This window comes from Panthera leo, chromosome E1, assembly GCF_018350215.1.
Source record: "Panthera leo isolate Ple1 chromosome E1, P.leo_Ple1_pat1.1, whole genome shotgun sequence".
In the NCBI taxonomy this organism is placed as follows: Eukaryota; Metazoa; Chordata; class Mammalia; order Carnivora; family Felidae; genus Panthera; species Panthera leo.
The window spans coordinates 18,975,911-18,996,641 of NC_056692.1; the positions used below are offsets into that span (position 1 = coordinate 18,975,911).

At 45.8% G+C, this 20,731-nt stretch overlaps 1 protein-coding gene across 1 annotated transcript in view; it reads left to right on the plus strand.

The window, feature by feature from the left end:
- Positions 1–702: 702 nt before the first annotated feature.
- NF1 (neurofibromin 1) overlaps positions 703–20,731 on the plus strand; it is a 317,585-nt gene continuing 297,556 nt past the window's right edge. Inside the window, exon 1 of the mRNA XM_042915411.1 lies at positions 703–765. The gene's annotated coding sequence lies outside the window, so the exon portion shown is untranslated. The remainder of the gene's footprint in view (positions 766–20,731) is intronic.

Genomic DNA, 20,731 nt, shown 5'->3' on the forward strand with positions numbered 1-20,731 from the left:
AAAAACATGTAAAAAAGCATCAGGGAAGCCTGGGTGGCTCAGTTGGTTAAGCCTCCAACTTCGGCTCCGGTCATGTCACGGCTGGTGGGTTCGAGTTCCTGGTTGGGCTCTCTATTGTCGGCGCGGAGCCAGTTCAGCCCTTTGATCGTTTGTCTCCCTCTCTCTGCCCTTCCCCCCTTGTGTGCTCTGTCTCTCTCTCTCTCTCTCTCTCTCTCTCTAAGCATTAAAAAAAATTTTTTTTCAGAAAGAACCAAAGAGAGCTCATAAAAGTAAAATATATTTACTTTACGTATGCGCGAATTCCAATGGAAGTTTGTTCTCACACAGCCTATGAAGCGTGTGCTTGCCCACCAGAGCTCTGTGTGTGGCAAACACTGTAAGTTGCCCACCCAACAGAACCCAGCTTTACCTGGGCATCAGGGGATCTTAGCTTCCTTCCGGGGAGCCCCGCCTCCTCTCCAGCCCCAGGGCCTGAATCCTGATTGGTCAAACTCTAAACCAATCCCGGTTGTCTGTTCTTTTTGCAGGTGATTGATAGGCAAAGGGTTGTGAAGCCATTCTAGGCGTTAAGATACGAGGGGGAGTCGGCTGGGGGCTTTGGGAAAAGAAAGTAGCCTTTTCTGTCTCTGTAAAGAGATAAATGGAGAAACACAGCGCTTTTCTAACTCTAGCCATTGCTGTCTGCAGTGTGAAGCACGGAGCTACAGCAGCCATCTTAGGACCGTGTGGGGAGCTGGCCTAGGAGGACAAACCAGTACTCTGAAGGTAAGGTGGCAAGAACCTGAGCCCTTAGTGACTCAATTTTGCTGGTCAATTAACTAACTGGAATCATCTGACCTCCAGAATTCTTGCTATACGAGATGATTCCTTTCACAGTTGTGTACGCCGTTTTGAGTTGGGCTTTCAGTGATTTGCATCAGGAGGCTTCTCGAGGGACAGCCCACACTCTCGCACTGCGACACACACCTGGGGCAGCAGATCAAACCCAAACAAGAGGAGCAGGGACTAAATTCACAACCAGTTGGCCGCTCCCCTGGATCTTCTAGAAAAACTGTGGTTGGCCTCTCCCCAACTTCCAGAGGACAAGGGTCCAGGGGCAATGGGATGTGGTCTGGCACTTAGGAACTGAAGAAGAGTATCTGCTTTACACCGAGAGTTCAGCTTTTGACGTCATTCGTGTAGTTACTCATTACAAGTGTGTAGACACTAGGTAGGATGTAAGGACAAACAGCGCTGTAGAACAAACAGGGTGCATCTTCTGGGGCCCCTCCCTTCCACGCTCACCAATCCCCTTGTTGGTGCCAACCCCACCCCTCTCCACAGGTACCGGTCCCTCTTGCAGACTCTTTGACAGGAGGTAGAATTCTGTACCATCTGAGAGTTTGTGTGTGGGCTGGATCAGGCCCAGCGTGGACCTTGCACACTAAAAAATCAGAGTGAGCTCTTAAACAGCACCCTTCTGCTTTGGGGTGAACTCTATTCCCTAGCCTATTCCACACCCACTCGGAACCTAAAGAAGGGCTGGAGTCAGACTGTCCTACAGAAATCCATTGATTCGTTCAAAGAGGAGCTCACCATGCCCTATTTAAACCTCTGTGGTTTTTTAAAAGTTTTTATTTAAATACCAGTTAGTAAACCTACAGTGTAATATTAGTTTCAGACCTACAATATAGTGATTCAACACTTCTATACATTACTCAGTGCTCGTCACAACAAGTGCACTCCTTAATCCCGCCACCTATTTCACCCATCCCCCCATCCACTTCCCTTCTGGTAACCATCAGTTTATAGTTAAGAGTTTGTTTCTCTACAGTTAGGAGTTTGTTTCTTGGTTTGCCTCTCCCTCTGTCCCTCTTTCTCTTTTTTCCCCCCTTATTCATTGTAAACCTCTATGATGTTGCACATTCTATTTACTCTCCTTGCTCACCTGCCGAGCTCATACGCACTCTTCAAGGCTAGCTGAAATATCATCTCCCCCATGAAGCCACCATAATTCCCAGTCTCTCTTCACACCATTATCCCTCCTTGACAAAAGAGATCACCTCTTTCTCCACACTCCCAGCATGCTTTGGACACATCTTTGTTCACTTGGTATTGAAAATCATTTGCTTGTGTGTGTGTATTTCTCTCTCACACATTGCTACTCTAATATGAGTATACATATGACTGAGAAAACCGTAATTTCGAAAAGATTAAAATAAGCCCTTTATGAGGATATAGAACAAACTCCTACAATCAACAATAAAAATAACAAATACCCAATTAAAATGTGCAAAGGACCTAAATCAACATTTCTCCAAAGGAGATATAAAAATGGCCAATTGCACATGAAAAGATGCTCAATTATCATTAGTCATCAGCAAAACCACAATGAAATGCCACTTCATACTCACTTGGATGGAAAAAACTGATAATAACAAGTGTTGGTGAAGATGTGGAGGAACTGGAACCCTCACAAACAGCTGGTGGGAATGTAAAACAGGGTAGCCACTTGGAAAACAGTCTGGCATTCCTCCAAAAGTTAAACATAGAGTTACCACATGAATCAGCAATTCCACTCCTAGATACATACCTACTAGAAAGGCAAACATGTCTACACAAAAACCTGTACATGAATCTTCATAGCATCATTACTCATAAGAGCCAAAAAGTAGAAACAGCCCAAATGTCCATCAACTAATGAATGGATCAACAAAATGTAGTATATCCATATGATGGAATATTTGGCAATAAAAAGGAATGAAGTATTGATTCATGCCACAGCATGGATGAACCTTGAAAACATTATGCTTGGGACTCTTGGGTGGCTCAGTCAGCTGAGAATCCAACTCTTGATCTCAGCTCAGGTCATGATCTCATGGTTCATGGGTTTCAGCCCTGCATCAGGTTCTGTGTTGGCAGTGCAGAGCCTGCTTGGGATTCTGTCTCTCCCTCTCTCTGCCCCTCCCCCTCTCATGCTCTCTCTCTCTCGAAATAAATAAATAAAAACTTAAAAAAATAAAATAAACCCACCACATCATGCTTAATTGAAAGTAGCCAATCACATGAAACCACTTATTGTAGGATTCCTTTTCTTTTCTTTCTTTTTTCTTTTCTTTTCTTTTCTCTTTCTTTCTTTCTTTCTTTCTTTTTTTTTTTTTTTTTTTTTTGGGGTATAGGATTCCAAATATCCAGAATAGTAAATCCATAGAGACAGGAAGTACATTAGTAGTTGCCTAGGACTGAAAAGGTGGGGGTGGGAACAGGATGGGGAGTGCTAACAGGCATAGTGTTTCTTTTTTGGGTGATGAAATTGTCCTAAAATTGATTGTAATGATGTTTGCACAACTCTTAAATATTGTAAAAACCATTGAACTGTACACTTTAAATGGGCATATGGGCGTATGTGCATGGTAAGTGAATTATATAATATCAATGAGGCTATTTTATATATCACATAAATACATTAAAAACAAAGCAAAAAAACCTCCAAACAGAGCCAGCCTCCAGCCTTCTTCCTGTTTCCACAGCAGAGGTTTCTCTCCTGTTTGCCTTTAATCCATTTTATCTTCCTGTTGACTAGAATCCACCCAGCCAGCAAACTCATGTTTGCTCTGCGGTAACATCCCGAGGATGCACCAGGCCCAGGGCCTGACACTTCTCAGCAGTGCTTGCCAACTGGGTCAGTGTTAGGGAAGGCAAACAGCCCAGGCTGGCCCCGTGGCTATTTCAGAACATGACAACATGAGGGCGTGAGAAGCAGTCAGAGAGAGCCCCTCCACAGGCTTCCCCTGGATAGGACACAGGAGGCCTTTACTTCTGGTTGAGACTGCTTACTGACCCAGGAGGTAAAGCTGGATACTGAGGCCTGGGACTGGAAATAAGAAAGCACTTCCAGAGGACAGGGACCGACTCTGAGGAGTCATGACAGTGGAAGGGAAGGGAACAGAGGCTGAGCAAGCACTGTGCCATGAAGACTCCTAGCTGCCTTACACACTGATCGGGTTCAATCTTCCCAATGATGCTGTGAGGTGTGAGGGAGGGATTCTCATTACTCCTGTTTTACAAATGATGGGACTTAAGTTCAAGGAGATGAAGTAACTTGCCTAAAGTTGCATAGCTAGAAGTGCTTGAGCTGGATTCTACTCTTTAAAAAAAGAAAAAAAAAAAAGATTCATAATAGCCTAACTATCCCACAGTAGTGGACTGGTTAAATTCATTATGCTTCATTTATACAGTGGGACAGTATGCAGATACTAAAAGAATTAGGCATGCATTAAATACTGATATGGAATGATCACTGATGACTTTAAAAAAAAATTTTTTTAAGTTTATTTATTTATTTTGGGAGAGACCGAGAGAACGTGGCAAGTGGAATAGTCTTTCCTGACCCCTCAGCTTATGGAGATTGTATGGTTTTCCTTTTTAAAAAAATTTTTTTTAATGTTTATTTATTTATTTTTATTAAAAAAAATTTTTAATGTTTATTTTTGAGAGAGAGTGCGTGTGCGCGCATGAGTGGGGGAGGGGCAGAGAGAGAGGGAGACACAGAATCCAAAGCAGGCTCCAGGGTCTGAGCTGTCAGCACAGAGACTGACGTGGGGCTCGAACTCACTAACCGTGAGATCATGACCTGAGCTGAAGTCTGACCCTTAACTGACTGAGCCACCCAGGCGCCCCAATATATTTTTTTGAGGGTGGGGACAGAGAGAGAGAGAGAGAGAGAGAGAGGGAGACACGGAATCTGAAGCAGGATCCAGGCTCCAAGGTGTCAGCACAGAGCCTGATGCAGGGCTGAAACCCATGACCTGTGAGATCATGAGCTGAGCTGAAGTTGGAGGCTTAACTGACTGAGCCACCCAGGCGACCCAGTATGGTTTCCCTTTCTTGCTCCAGGTTGGTTCCTTTCTCCATAGGAAAGCAGATTATGTCGGCAATAGTCCAGTGCCTGCCTGTCTGGCACTCAAAGATAGTAGGTGCTTAATATGAGTTAGCCTTCCTTCCTCCTCCTCCCCACTTAAATGATCTCTCAACAAAGGTAGGGAGAAATGAGGCTTCCCTTCCTCCCGGCACATATGTAGACTTCGTTTCTCCTTGAGATTGCTCAATTTCCCTTCCTGTGTTTGCAATTTCTCCAAGTATGTGACTTGCATTTGGCAACTCTTACCCTATGGCAATGGGGACAGTGGAGTTATGCCTCACCTACCACGTTATCCTGCCACAAAGTCAAACTGCACTCATTGGCCAGACCCACCTGCCCCCTGTCTCTGCTGAGAGCTCTTCTCACCCTAGCCAGCTCTGGGACCTGTCCTGTCTTCTCTGGGCCCCAGTCCCATTAAATGGAGGACATTTCTCTCTTTTTTTCCCCCTCACCACCTAGCATTTGAACCCCTTTCTTATGTCTGGAGGACCCTTGACTTTATGGTCTTATTAGGAGGAGGCACCCACCTCTCACTAGAGAAATGGAAAATGCTATGCTAGAGTTACATTCCTTATTCTCCTCTTTGCAACTAAGGCCAGGGCATGTAGTCTAGGCTTACCAGACAGAGGGGCCTGCACCAGACTTTGGTGGGTAGCTGGCGGTAGGGGGGCAAGCAAGGGACCCCAGAGCATGCCCACTGCTGGTGGTGAAGAACACGGCAGGTCTGGATTCCCAGCACAGCCTGGGCAGCAGAACTAGTTAAGACACACACGGGAAGGTTCCTCCGTTTGGGGCTGTGTCCCTGGCAGCTCTGATCCCAGTCCTTGAGTCTCCTGGGAGCGCTCATCCCCTTTTTGAGACCTCTTCTCTTAATTTAGTCATTCAGTTTCTGTGGCTTATAGCAAGGAACTCGGACGGTTTTACAGTGACAGAGTCTCTGACCTGTCCTTCTGAGCCTGACTTTCTCATCAGTCCTCACTTTAAGCAAGAGAAAGGGGACACGGAGGCACATGGCTGGTTCCATTGGTTGAGTGGGCAACTCGTGATCTCGGGGCTGTGGGTTCAAGCCCCATGTTGGGTGTAGAGATTACTTAAAAATAAAATCTTAAAAAAGAGAGACAGAGAGGGGCGCCTGGGCGGCTCAGTTGGTTAAGCGTCCAACTTCAGCTCAGGTCATGATCTCACGGTCTGTGAGTTCGAGCCCCGAGTCAGGCTCTGTGCTGACAGCTCAGAGCCTGGAGCCTGCTTCAGATTCTGTGTTTCCCTCTCTCTCTGACCCTCCCCCGTTCGTGCTCGGTCTCTCTCTGTCTCAAAAATAAATAAACGTTTAAAAAAATTAAAAAAAAGAGAGAGAAAGGGGACGCAGAATGCATCTCAGGAAAGGTGTTCGTGTGCTCACACTGTCCTTTTGCAGCCCTCCACCTGGCGTTGTGTAAAATATACTCGACTCAGAGTAGCAACCCTGTGAGTTAGTCTTCATTTTGTCAAAGCCACCCCAGTGACCTGAGGCGCATGGGGGCGGGGCTCTCATTCCTTTGGCCTTTGCCTCTGAGAGCCAAGATGGCAGTTCCAGCCATTACAGCCATGCACGAAGAAGGAAGGTGGCTGTCCAGCTTCGAGAGGGCTAAGGCTTTCCAGAAATCCCTGGTGGGCTAGTGCTTCTTCAACACTGGCCAGAACCATGCCCCAGAACCCCCAGCCGCAAGGGAGGTGAGATGCCAGGTCTTCCACAGAGGAGGAAACCAAGGGAAGTCAAGGTTGGAAGGGCAATGGGTCCAACCTACCGTGTCTGCACAGGTTCTGAGAGGGAAGCATGCAGCGCCGTAGGGGCGGAAGTGGACACATCTAACTCTATCAGGGGTGCTGGGGGTGATGGGAAAGGGCTTCCCAGGCTAAAGGCCCAGCTTAGCAGCGTTCTAGGCAGAGCCAACCACAGGAAGCGCAGGGCCCATGCTCCGGAAATGAGGCCCCATCAGTCAGAAGGGCTCAGATGCTCACGAGTTCGGTTTTCCTCAGCTATTTGCTGAATCGTCTGGGGTGCTTTGGAAATAGATTTCAAGGCATTCTCAGATTTACCTAATCGGAACCTCCAGGTGATGCCTGTGAGTGTGAGACAGTTGGCTCCAGTCTCAACCAGGGGTTCTAGAAGCGTAGGTGCCAAAGCTAAAGCTGCCCACAGGGGCCCCACCCTGACCACAGAAGCAGAACAGGAGTCCAGCAATTAGGGAGCTGCCTGCTGAGGGATGGTCCTGGGGGCACTGCTAACCCATCAGTTTCCTGGGGCCAGGAATGAAGGAGGACCAGTTCTGCATGGTAAAAACAAACCCTGGAGAAACAGCCACAGAGTCTTCTAGATTCTCTCTGGGTGTGACTGAGGCTGCACCTTCTCAGGCTTTTGGCTCTTCTCAAAGCCAGTCCAGCCAGGCCCGTGCCCTTCCCAGGGGACCAGAAGGAACTGGAGGAAAGATGAATCATCAGAACAGAAGGTCACACTCTCCCAGTTGGTGCTCACCCGCCCCTCAGGGCTTCCGCTACTGCTCGGCCCCTACCTCTGCAAACCCTAACTCCCCACCTCCCCCACCCTGGAGTTAGTCCAAGAAAGGTGCAGCTGCAAGTTGCTGGATTTGAGGGAGGGGAGGCAGGGAGAGGCACCCGTGGTGCTGGTATCTACCCTCTGCACTGGTTTAGAACTAATGCAGGACAGCCTGCTCCCAGCATCACTGGTTTTGCAGGGCAAAGCTTCATTTCTCTCGAGTCGGACATATGTCCTAAATCAAATGAGTGACCTCTAGGACTCTGGGCTGGCCCTGGCGTTGGTAGCTAGAGAAGACATAGAAAAAAACATTGCACCAATTTGTAATGTGCAGCACTGGCCCTCAAAATGTGAAGTTGGGGGGCACCTGGGTGGCTCAGTCAGTTAAGGGTCGGACTTCAGCTCAGGTCCTTGAGTTCCAGCCCTGCGCTGGGCTCTGTGCTGACAGCTCAGAGCCTAGAGCCTTCAGGTTCTGTGTCTCCCTCTCTCTCTGCCCCTCCCCAGCTCGCACTCTTTCTGTCTCTCTCTCAAAAATAAAATGTTAAAAACAATAATTTAAAAAGTTAATTAAATTAAATTAAAAATTAAAAATTAAAAAATAATTAAAAAAATTTTTAATAAAAAAAATGTGAAGTTGGGTGCATTTGTCTTGGGTCATCTTCCCATCTCCCCTTTCATTTTGTCAACATTTATTTGAGGTTTATTTGAGGACCTGCCCTCTGCCAGAGGCTGTGCTAGTCTGTCCTCTCTCCTGCCCCCAGGAACAGAAACTTGCAGTCTGGAATAGACAGAGACTATTCATCATCCCTGTGATGATCCCTGGCAGAGCTCATCATCCCTGTGATGAGCAGGGAGGTCCTGAGGCAGGATGGCCAGAGGAACCTCAAGGCTGCCAGTGCAACTGGAATAGGGTGAGCAAAGCAGAGAATTCTTTGTAAGAAAAGAGACCGAGAAGAAGTTTAAGAGAACCAGCTTTGCAGTCATGCGAGCTTGGGACCCACTATTTCCTAGCTGTCTACATTTAGGCAAATGGTGTAATCTCCCTACTGCTCATTCTCCTTATCTATAAGATGGGAAAAAACAGTGCATTCACGGTGCTCTACATGCTTCCTTAAAAATAAGTGGCAGCTATTATTAGGGTTATTATAAACACCCAAATACATGTTCAATATTCAGTATTACCACTTTCCTGGAGAGGTTTTCCAACAACATATGCTAGATTTTGTTCTTTTTTTTTTTTCTTTTTTTTTTTTATTGTGGAAAAATATACATAACATCAGATTTATCATCTCAACTGTTTCCAAGTGTGCAGCTCAGCGGCGGTGGGCACAGTCCCATGTTATTGTGCAAACATCACCATGATTTATCTCCACAGCTTCTTACATCCTAGAAAACTGAGACTCTGTGTCCCTGACACTGTGACTCCAACATCCCCCTCCCCAGCCCCTGGCCACCACCCTTCTATTTTCTGTCTCTGTGAATTTGACTATTCTAAGTACATTAGATAAATGGAAGCAGGCGATATTTGTCTTCTTGTGACTGGCTTCTTTCACTTCGCACCATGTCCTCAAGGTTGTGGCATATCCCTCCTTCTTAAGACTGAATAATGTGCCATTGTACGTATACGCCACATTTTTGTTTATCCATTTAACCAAAGATGGACCTGGGACTGTTCTACCTTTCGGCTGTTATGAATAGTGCTGCTAGGAACGTGGGTGAGCAAGGATCTCTTCGAGTTTCTGCTTTTGATTCTTTCAGGAACATCCCCGAAATGGGATTGCTGGATCATATGGTAGTTCTATTTTTAATTTTTTGAGGAACCTTCATACTGTTTTCCACAAAGGATGCACCATGTTACATTCCCACCACGGTGCATAAGGGCTCCAATTTCTTCACATCCTCACCAACACTTGATCTTTTCTTTTTTCTTTTCTTTTCCTCTCTTTTGTTTTTTCTTTTCTTTTCTCTTTCCTTTCCTTTCCTCCCTCCCTCCCTCCCTTCTTCCTTCCTTCCTTCCTTCGTTTCTTCCTGCTGTGGTTGCTGTCCTGCTGGGTGTGATGTGTCTTTTTTTTTTTTTTTAACATTTTTTGACATGTATAAAAACTTTTTTTTTTAATTTTTTTTTTCAACGTTTTTTATTTTTATTTTTGGGACAGAGAGAGACAGAGCATGAACGGGGGAGGGGCAGAGAGAGAGGGAGACACAGAATCGGAAACAGGCTCCAGGCTCCGAGCCATCAGCCCAGAGCCTGACGCGGGGCTCGAACTCACGGACCGCGAGATCGTGACCTGGCTGAAGTCGGACGCTTAACCGACTGCGCCACCCAGGTGCCCCAAAAACATTTTAAATTACATTGACATTTGGGGCCCCTGGGTGGTTCAATTGGTTGAGCGTCAGACTTCAACTCAGGTCATGATCTCACAGTTTGTGGGTTCAAGCCCTGCATCGGGCTCGCTGCTGTCAGCACAGAGCCTGCTTCAGATCCTCTGTAACCCCTCTCTCTGCCCTTCCTCTTCCCTCTCAAAAATAAAAATAAACATTCATAAATAAAATAAATCAATTACATCAACAGCAACATGTCTCCTGTGCTGTTTGGAATATGTGGGCACGATATACCAACAACCACAAATTGTACTCACCGCTTCCCCCATTCCTCGAGGTGGGGGCTTGCTGTCATTATTCCAGAGCTCCATTACAGGCACCATAAATAAGGGCAGAGGAGTAAAGAGCTTGGCTGGGTGTAGGCAAGACTATCGCCGGAGTCCAAATTAGGATCCAGTCATTTTCAGGTGGAAGCAGAAAGTTTCTCTTTGAATCAACACTTCCTCCCACTTTCTTTTCATTTGAGTCAACAGAAACCCTAAGAGTTTAAACCCTTTCCAGGGAGTTTTGAGCATAAGGAAGCCATCTTGCTTTCAGTTTTTGGTTTTGAACACTGGGAGGTCCCTCAGCGACTGGCCTGGGTCCTCGGAATGGTCTCTGGAATGTGGGCAGATCGTCACAGGTCCTGCTTCTGCCCATCCCCGCTCACCCCCGTGTCCCTGCCAGCAGTAAGCCCATATCCACTCTGAAGGGTTCTGTTCAGTCACGCCCCTGTGCAGCCCTCCTCTGGCCTGCTCAGGAGCCCACCCCCTGGCCTGCCCCTGCTTGCTGCACACCTTATCAGATAAGCACAGCACAGCCTAGCTTCTTTCTCCTGCAGGACACACACGGGTCTCTCTGCTCTCCTGGGTCCCCGTGCTAGTGGCTCTCCTCAACCTGGGTACAGGCCGTGCCTGGAGGAATTCGACAGAGCAGGGGCACAAATAGTCATGGCAATCAGCGACTGGAGTGCTGCATAAAAGAAAAGTTAAGTGCCACGTTAGATAAAAAATCAAGGCCTAGGGGCCACGGGTGGAATGCTGGGAGGGGCAGTTCACCACTGAGCAGGGAGTTGGAGACCCAGCAGGAGCCTTGGCTCTGCAGGTGAGGGTTGGGAGGAGGAGAAGGCCACGGACGATCCCCCCCCCCCCCCACCCCTGCTCCATAGGAAGGCAAGGTCTCTAACTGCTGCTGATGGCCTGGCCAGGGGTATCCAGCTGGGCATCCAACCACCTCAGCTGCACCTGTGAGATGTCCGAGATGGGGATGGTGGTGCCAGTCAGCAGGCCAGGTGGCCAGTCGAGGCCTTACAGTTAAAGCACATAACAGGGACTTCCAACCTAGTCTGGGATAGTCAAGAAAAGGGCGTGGTGATTTTCTTCTGGGTTTGTTTGCCCTCAGAACACGGACTCCTCCCAAATTACGAATGACAACAATCCTGTCACCTACTGATCGCTTGGCGTGAAGCAGGTGCTCGGCTAAATTCCTTGCATGTACGATCTCATTTCATCTTCACATCAGTCTTTTGAGGTTTTCTCACTGTCTTCATTTTATAGATAAAGAAATGGAAGAGTTTATCTGTAGGGAGGTTAAGTAACTTTGCCAAGGTTCAAACGCAGGTCTGTCGTACTCAGAGCTCAAGCCTTTAACCACCAGACTCTTGTCTATACTATGTTTTATTTCAACAGCTGGGATGGGTTTGACCTTTCTTTCATTCTCAGTTCCTCCAACACAATCCATAGTTAATTAATTAATTAATTAATTAAAGGTTTCATGCCCCATATGGAGCCCAGTGCAGGGCTTGAACTCACCACCGTGAAATCAAGACCTGAGCTGAGATCAAGAGCTAGACGCTTAACCCACGGAGCCACCAAGGCGCCCCCAACTCATCCATATTTAAAACAGTCACCTAGTTTCTGCCTAAAAAACCATGCTCATCGTATTTAAATATTTATTAGAAGCCTCTATCTCTGTGATGGCATATTTCCCAAATAATTTTTGCAATGAAACCAGAGACAGAGAGAGAGAAATACTGGTTAAACTCCACTGTACAAAAAGTTTTCAAATTTTAACTATCTGAATGATGGATGTGTAACCTCATTGTGATAATCATGTCACGTATACATATATCAATTCATTAAGTTATATGTCTTAAACTTTCACACTATTATGTCAATTATATCTCAAGAAAGCTGGGGGGGGGAAATCCCCAAAAACAACAACAACAAAAGAATTTTGCTGAGGTGAATATCTTTCAAAATCAGAAGGTCATTAAAGAGAGAGTTTTGATGAAATGGGATTTACTGTTCACATTTACTCTTAGTATAACACTGCCCCTATCCCTTGGTATCACCTTCTGTTAGGTAAGTTACCTTTTGCTCACCAGGCATTAGCCAGTGGGGAAATGGTCTGCATTTGACAAGGAAGCCCAACGCAGACATTGCATCTCTGCTTTAATCTTTCAGGAAAAATGTCTGCTTTTATGGCTGGCCTCACTATAAAAATCAGGTAAGTAACATGGAGAATAGGGGCTACCAAGAAACTACTCACATAGGCTAACTGGGATTACTGGAGACCACGGAGCTTTTGGTGACTTCTTCTGACCTCTGCTGGACACACATGGAATTGCATGGCCCTCAGGTCCTTCAAAGCAACCGGCCGAATTAGCGTTTTAGAGTTGAAGTTTACAGAGTGTCTCATCTAAATCTCTCACATCACAGATGAAGTAATTAAGGCCCCACGGATTTCTGAAACTCATTCAAGGCCTCTCAGTGACACAGTGGCACATTGAGGACCAGCACCTAGAAATGTATTATCTCCCAATAAGACATGGATATGCATCCACTGATGAACTTCTCTGGGACAATGTCCTTTGGATTATCTGTAGAGAACCACCATTATTAGAAATGGTAACTGCTGGGGCACCTGGGTGGCTCAGTCAATTAAGCGTCCAACTTCAGCTCAGGTCATGATCTCACGGTTTGTGAGTTCGAGCCCAGAGTCGGGCTCTGTGCTGACAGCTCAGAGCCTGGAGCTGCTTCAGATTCTGTGTCTCCCTCTCTATCTGCCCCTCCCCTGCTCATGCTCTGTCTGTCTCTCTCTCTCAAAAATAAATAATAAAAACATTAAAAAAAAAAAATGGTGACAGCTGACACAGGCAACATGGATGATAACCAAGAATAAAAACTGGGATTATTTGAACAAGGACATAATTATTTTTATGTCTCATATCCCATAATCTCATAATAATTATCATCAGTCACTGTTAGATGATACATGTAGAGTAATAGAGAAGAGATTCAGAGAACTCATTTTCACAAAAGGCCTTTCTTTCTTAGTTGCAAATTCCTCTTCCTGGTTATGGTTTGTTAAAATTAGTTGGCATTTCCAGAAGCAATTTCAACTGACTATAGGAGAGAAGACGGCACACTGTTAACAGAATCTCTTCTTTTTCTTTTTTTAACTTTATTCATTTATTTTGAGAGAGAGAGAGGGGGGGGGGGAGAGAGAGAGAGAGAGAGAGAGACCCAGTGGGGGAGGGGCCAAGAGAGTGGGGGACAGAGGATCCAAAGTGGGCTCAGTGGTGACCAGAGAGCCTGACGCGGGGCTTCATTTCATTCGCCAGGAGATCATGACCTGAGCCTCTGGGGAGTGCAATCCTTTCCCATTAGATATTAGAGCAGAAGTCACAGTGCAGGGACTATTGAGAATGAGCTAAGGGGACAGGATTCTGGAGCTTTGAAACCCTTTGGCCAGAGCAGTGCTGATCAGTTTTAGGATTTCTTTGCTCCTGTAAGGAAGATTTTGTTTTTGCAAAGTTTTGAAAAAAATTTGTAAGGTTTATTTATTTGAGAGAGAGAGACAGAGCACAAGCCGGGGAGGGACAGAGAGAGAGAGAGGGAGACACAGAATCTGAAGCAGGCTCCAGGCTCTGAGCTGTCAGCACAGAGCCCCACACGAAATGGGGGTCATGACCTGAACTGGGGGTCATGACCTGAGCCGAAGTCAGACACTTAACTGGCTGAGCCACCGTGTTTTTGCAAAGTTTTTTGTGACTGAAAAATTATTTTCAGGACACAGGCGTAGTCTCATTCCCTAATTTTACATAGGAGGAAACCGAGGCTCATGGAGGTGCAATGACTTACCACTAAGTTAGAAGCAGAGTCAAAAACAAAACCCAGGGACTTGGAGCCATCAGGGGTCTTGGTTGTTAGCTACAGAAGCCAGTTCCGGATAACTCAAGCAAAGGCTCACAGGATCTGTCAGAATGGATGGGAACCTGAGGGTCAGACTTCAAAATAGCAGGAACCAAGAGTGTCTGGAGGGCCAAGAAGCTGAACAGAGTTCCCAGAAAGTCCAGAAACTGTCTCATAATCAGAGAAACCTATTCAAAATATCAATCATTGCCTCTCCTGGGCTGCAACCCATGTGCCAACCTTCCACTCTCAGTCTTGCGTCACTTGTTCAAGATTCAAAGTCCCAGGAAAGAGTACCTGGTTGGCTGAACTGAAGTCACACGCTCATATCCTGGCTGAACTGGAGTCAGGAGAGACGGGTCTGGCTCCATGAACTCCCAGATGAGCACATCACCATGATTACCCACCTACAACAGGGGAAAGGGATAACATCCCAAGAGAAAATTGGGATACTGTTTAGGGGGAATGGATGTGGGCAGCCCATGGGGTAACCACAGGGAGCTCGAAGGAAGATAGAGCAGATCCTGACCACATGGATAAATTGCCCCAAACAGAAAGAGACACGGCAGAGGAGAAGGGTCCTTGTTGATGTCTAACCTACCTTTGTTCTTCAGAGGGTAAGTTCTTTTTGGCTCTTACGTTCTTGGTACAGTTGGGAAGATCCCGGACACTGTTCTCTGTATACTCCACCAACTTATCACCAATTTGAAACTAGTTATTTAATAATCCTGTACCCATTGTTGAACAAGGGCTCTTTCAGAATAGTATTTCTTAAAATGAAGGCCCGGGTCCAAGGTTAGGATAAAGAACAGGCCAGATCTTTAAGGAAGTTATGATGGTGTATCAATCACAACAGAAACAGACCCATTAGGATGTGTATAGACGGAGGGATTTATTTTAAGGAATTGGCTCATGTGATTGCAGAGGCTGGCAAGTTCAAAACCTGCAGGGTAGGTGGCAGGCTGGAGCCCAGCATGGTCTGATGGCAGAATTCCCCCTTCTCCCAGGGAACTCAGTCTTTTTTCTAGTAAGATCTTCAGCTGATTGAATGAGGCCCACCCACATCATGGAGGGTAATCTGATATACTCAGAGTCTAATGATTTGAATGCTAATCTCATCTAAAAACAAATAAACAAAACCTTTACAGAAACATCTGGAATAATGTTTAGCCGAATACTTGGTACCATGACCGAGCCAAGTTGACACATGAAATTAACAGACAGGTCTCAGAAAAAGAGCTGGGAAGGTTTAATGACTTTACAGCCAGCTATAGCCACAGATTGACCCCGGGCAGCCACTTTTCTCTGAGCTTGTTTCCTCCTCTGTAAGCATTTGAGTTGGGTGGTGTCTAAGAGTTTGGGGGGTAAAATAGCAAGGTGAGAATAAGCCTCAAATTTATACCCTCCCAGATTCTTATGAGAAATTTCCAACAGAGTTTAAACTGGTGAGGGGGGCACCTGGCTGGCTCAGTGGGTAGAGCATGTGACCCTTGATGTCAGGGTCATGAGTTCAAACCCCATGTTACTTAATTAAAAAAAAATAAAATGGTGAGGACTTGCATCAGATTTGGAAGCCAGGTAGAGTGCACTCCTCATGGGTTTCCTACCTAGTATTTATTTCCTTCTTTCCACTTATTTCACTCAGGTTTCCATCTTCCCTCACATAGCCTGTGTACTTCTAAAAGAATTGACTTCATGCCCAGCACCAGATGTTGGCCTGCTTGGCCTCAGGGGATTTCCATCCCTCTACCATTGATTGGTTCAGGAACTCAGTATTAATTACACAACATTTCCCTGGACACAAATGGATTCACAAAAAAGTTAGTAACTAATTGGAACCAATACAGTGTAAGGAGAAGTCTGCTGGAAGCTTCTGAAAAAGTTCTATCTTCCTGCCTCAGAGATGCCTGCCAGAAGAAACCCTCTGTCTTCCTCTGGATATTGTCAGGAGAGGTTTAGAACTGTAGTGCCTGGGGCGCCTCCCTTGGCTCAGTCAGTAGAGTGTGTGACTCTTGATCTCGGGGTTGTGAGTTTGACCCCACGTTGGGTGTAGAGATTACTTGAAAGTAAAATCTTAAAAAAAAAAAAAAAAAAAAGAATTGCGATGGCCAACTGGCCACCAGTAGAAGATGAATCCAGCTTAAGGGAAAGAGGAGCCCCAGAGAATCCCAAGAACCAAACAAAGTTGGAGACCTGGCTATATCACATCTGAACACCTCCTAGCGGTGGACTTTTCTAGTTACAGGATCCGATAAATGTGCTCTTTATTTTTTAAGCAAGTTGAGCGGGGATTTGATTAGTCACAACAAACAGAAACCTGACAGACACACTATAAAAGCCACCATTGAAACGCTTCTGGAATTGGTGCTAGGCAAACTCTGACAGACTCCTTCTCCTCTCCTGTTACGGAACAACAGCAGGAAGCCTGCACAGCAGGGCTTTCTCTCTGAGCGGACAGCTGCACCAGGCCGTGCGTGAGTCCAGTGGGCTTTCTCCCAAATCAGCAAACAGGGAGACATCTATACAAAGATGCTACAAATCAACAAAGCAGGGCCCTCCTGGAGAGCCAAGGGGGATTCTCCGGTCTGAGATAAATGTATGCAACATTTTAGAAAGTGTATGAAGTGAATGCAATTTTTTAATCTGCTCAGCATCCCTCCCTCGCCTCCTTCCTTTGATAATTGGCTTCATCCAATGGACACAGGTCTGGAAGTGAGACCCAGGCTTGACCCGGAAGTCTATCCCTGTAAAGATTCCCTGACACCAGAAGAGAGAAACTCTATTGCCTCTTTGGTTAGGGAGCTGAAAGGATACGAATTTGGTGTTGCTAGTGTTCATGTTTCAAACTGGGGGACAAAAATCCAACTGTAGTAGGAGAAAATGAAGCCAGAGAGATTAGAGAGGGAGAGAGAGAGAGAGAGAGAATGACCCAGCAGCATGAAGCCCTGATTCCAGTCTTCTCTCCGAGGTCCCTGGAGACGTCCTACCTCCTGAGACTCCCTTCAGCCTGTCCTCTTCCCCAGCATCTTTCCAATAGTCTCCTCCTCCCTCAGGCCGCTTCCAGCTGGGGGTCTGTTTCTTGTTTGTGAAAAAACTCTGCTGTTCCTCTCCAGCCAAATCGAAGGGAACATTGGCCGATACAGAGCAAGAAGTCACAAGGAAGGATCCATCCGAAATCAGGCAATATTTTCATGGAGAAGGCAACACGAATGCCAACTGGAGAGCTGCACAGAGGCAGAGCTGCCAGAACTTACCGAAGAAGACAACCTTAAGAATTTCCCCCAGGGGCGCCTGGGTGGCTCAGTCGGTTGAGCGTCCGGCTTCGGCTCAAGTCACGATCTCACAGTTTGTGGGTTTGAGCCCCGCATCGGGCTCCATGCTGACAGCTCAGAGCCTGGAGCCTGCTTGGAATTCTGGGTCTCCCTCTCTCTCTGCTCCTCCCCCGCTCATGCTCTGTCTCTCTCTCTCTCGCCTTCAAAAATAAATAAAAACATTAAAAAAAATAAAAAATATATAAAAAAAAGAATTTCCCTGACAAGGGCGCCTGGGTGGCTCAATCCGTTAAGTGTGAGACTCTTGGTTTCGGCTCAGGTCATGATCTCACAGTTTGTGAGTTTGAGCCCTGCTTGGGATTCTCTCTCCCTGTTTCTCTGCCCCTCCCCTGCACTCTCTCTCTCTCTCCCTCTCTCTCTCTCTCTCTGTCTCTCAAAATAAATAAATAAATAATGTTTAAAAAAAAAAAAAAAGAGGGGCACCTGGGTGACTCAGCCAGTTAAGCATCTGACTTCGGCTCAGGTCATGATCTCACGGTTTGTGAGTTCGAGCCCCGCGTCGGGCTCTGTGCTGACAGTACGGAGCCTGGAGCCCAGAGCCAGCTTTGAGTTCTGTGTCTCCCTCTCTCTTTCTCTGCCCCTCCCCTGCTCACACTCTGTCTCTGTCTCTGTCTCTCTCAAAAATAAATAAACATTAAAAAAAATTAAAAAAGAATTTCCCCTAGAACTCAGAGGATAGATATGAAAGCTACACAATCAAGAGTGCAGTGGAGGACTTACCCAGGAGATCTGAGGTCGATGTACAGGCCAACAGCCCTTTCTTCAAAATGCTTGCAGTCAGATGTGCTTTAGAACTTAGAATTCAGAGAGTTTTACGGAGATGACTTGGTGTGTAAACTGGTAATACATTCCCCCCCGCTTCCGCCCCCAGTTTGGTCTATGTCAGCACTTTGTAATAAAAATATCATGTTTCTGCTGTAAAACATTCAGGGAAATACAGACAACAAATAGTTCTGCATTATGTGGGGTCAGGGTTTACTGCCAAATAAGTGTTGCCAGTTCATGAGAGAACTTTTGGTTTTCAGAGATGTTAGGATTTTGGAATTGTGACTCAAGGGACCTGAGAGCACAGAACTCATAAAATCGAAATCATCAGGGGTGCCTGGGTGGCTCAGTCGGTTAAATGTCCGACTCTGGCTCAGGTCACGATCTCTCGGTTTGTGGTTCAAGCCCTGTGTGGGGCTCTGTGCTGACAGCTCAGAGCCTGGAGCCTGCTTCTCATTCTGTGTCTCCCCTCCTCCACTTGCACTCTGTGTCTCTCTCTCTCTCTCAAAAATAAATAAACATTAAAAAAATTAGAAAAAAAAAAGAAAGCATCACAGAATCAAGTTGGGGGGGGTCGAATAAAGAGCTGAAGATAGCAAAATTTTGAAGCTCAAATGTCATGGAGTGTCAGGTGAAATTAATTTAAACAAAACTTGGAGCACCTGGGTGGCTCAGTGGGTTAAGCATCCAACTCTTGATTTCAGCTCAGGTCATGATCCCAGGGTCTTGGGATCAAGGCTCACATCAGGCTCTGAAATGACTGTGGAGCCTGCTTGATATTCTCTCCCTGTCTCCCACTACCCTACTCCCCCCCTCCCCCATTGTGCTCTCACTCGCTCTCTCTCTCTAAAATAAAATTTAAAAAAAATACAGAAAGTTCTTTTTCTTTTTATTTAAATTTTTTTAATGTTTATTTACTTTTAAGAGAGACAGAGGGAGTGGGAGAGGGGCAGAGGGAAAGGGAGACACAGAATCTGAAGCAGGCTCCAGGCTCTGAGCTGTCAGCACAGAACCCGATGTGGGGCTCAAACTCACGAACCGTGAGATCATGACCTGAGCCAAAGTCGGACGTTTAACCGATTGGGCGACCCAGGTGCCCCTCTGCTTATTTTTTTAAATACGGAAAAATCTAGTAATTCCCTGCACTGATGTCCTAAGTCTCCATACCAAACTTTATGCCCTACACACAGTAAATGTAATTTTCGTCATGCATGTTACATGTGTGTTTCATGTATGTTTCCTACATGTATGTTACATGCAAACATAGTGTTCACATATGAGGCCGCAAAGAACAGCCCAATCATTTCTGAGAGATAAGCTGACCAAGCTCACCCAGCTGGCAGGTAACAACAGAGGTGGGAATTCAACCTGGAGCTGCACCTCTCTACTTTTTCCAATATCTCAATATTCTCCGAGGACAGCAAGGGAATAGTCATTAACTTCCAAGTACTGATCACAGAGAGAAGTATTGTAATTTGGTGACAAAAAACAATTGGCTGAATGCCTGCAACAGTGTAACTATTCCATAAATGTTAGTTCAGTGAATAAAGGAGCTAATGAAAACATGAAACAAGGCTCACCAAGGAATTTTGTATTTTACACGAGATCTACTCAAAAGCCCTACTCTTTCTAGAACATGTCTGAGACACAGTTGGGGAAGGCCGCTGTTTCTTTACAATGCAAGTGATGTATCCAAGATGCTCTTAGGTACCATTAGAGGAGGCATTAAGACCAGGATGTACGTGGGACCGAATTGCAGTAAGACTTCCCTAGGGTGACAGGGATCAATGGGAGACAGGACCTAGAGAGTCCTAATGGTCTTGACTTACTCTTCCTCAAAACTTTTTAAGTTTCCCTCATGGTGACCCATCCCAGAGTAATGCACATTTAATTCAACTTCTAATGCAGGGAAATCAATAGCATTGTACCACAGACAGTTTATTACACATAATCTGAAGTTTAACACATAAATAAATAAGCAATATACACAAACCATGGCACTTAAGAGTACAATTTGGGGGCTCCTCTTTTCCCACAAATCCAATTACTTCTTACATCTTATTAAATATTTCACATTAAAGAAGAATAAAAGAATTTAAAGATGTTTTTTAAAAATCTCGGCTGGAATCACTTGGAAATTTTTCCTTTAAAATAAAAATTACGATGGCTTTGGCTTATTTTAAGCAATCTCTATGCCCAACGTGGAGCTTGAATTCACAACCAGGAGATCAAGTCACATGTGCTACTGACCGAGCCAGCCAGGCAGCCCTTGATGGCTTTTATTTTAATAATACTTTGTAAGTTGTTTTAACATACCTTACATTATTTTGATCTTCCTCCTCATATCCTTGTGAGTTAGAGAGGACAAGAACACCCATTTAGCGGGTGAGTGAACTGAGGGATGAGAAGAGCCTTCCCAGAAGAAATGGGAGTCCAATAGGCAGTCAAGGGTCATTTTAGTACCAAAAGGGACTTGGTTCTATTTGGATGGGACTGGTGGGGGTAGGAAGATGGAAGCAGTCTAACCCCGAATTGTGTCTACCACCGGAATTCGGACATGTCTAGACCTGGTAAGCTAGATTCACCAGAAGTCTATGTTTCTGTTGGTTGGTTTTGTAGGTGTTTGGAGACTTCAGGTGGAGTG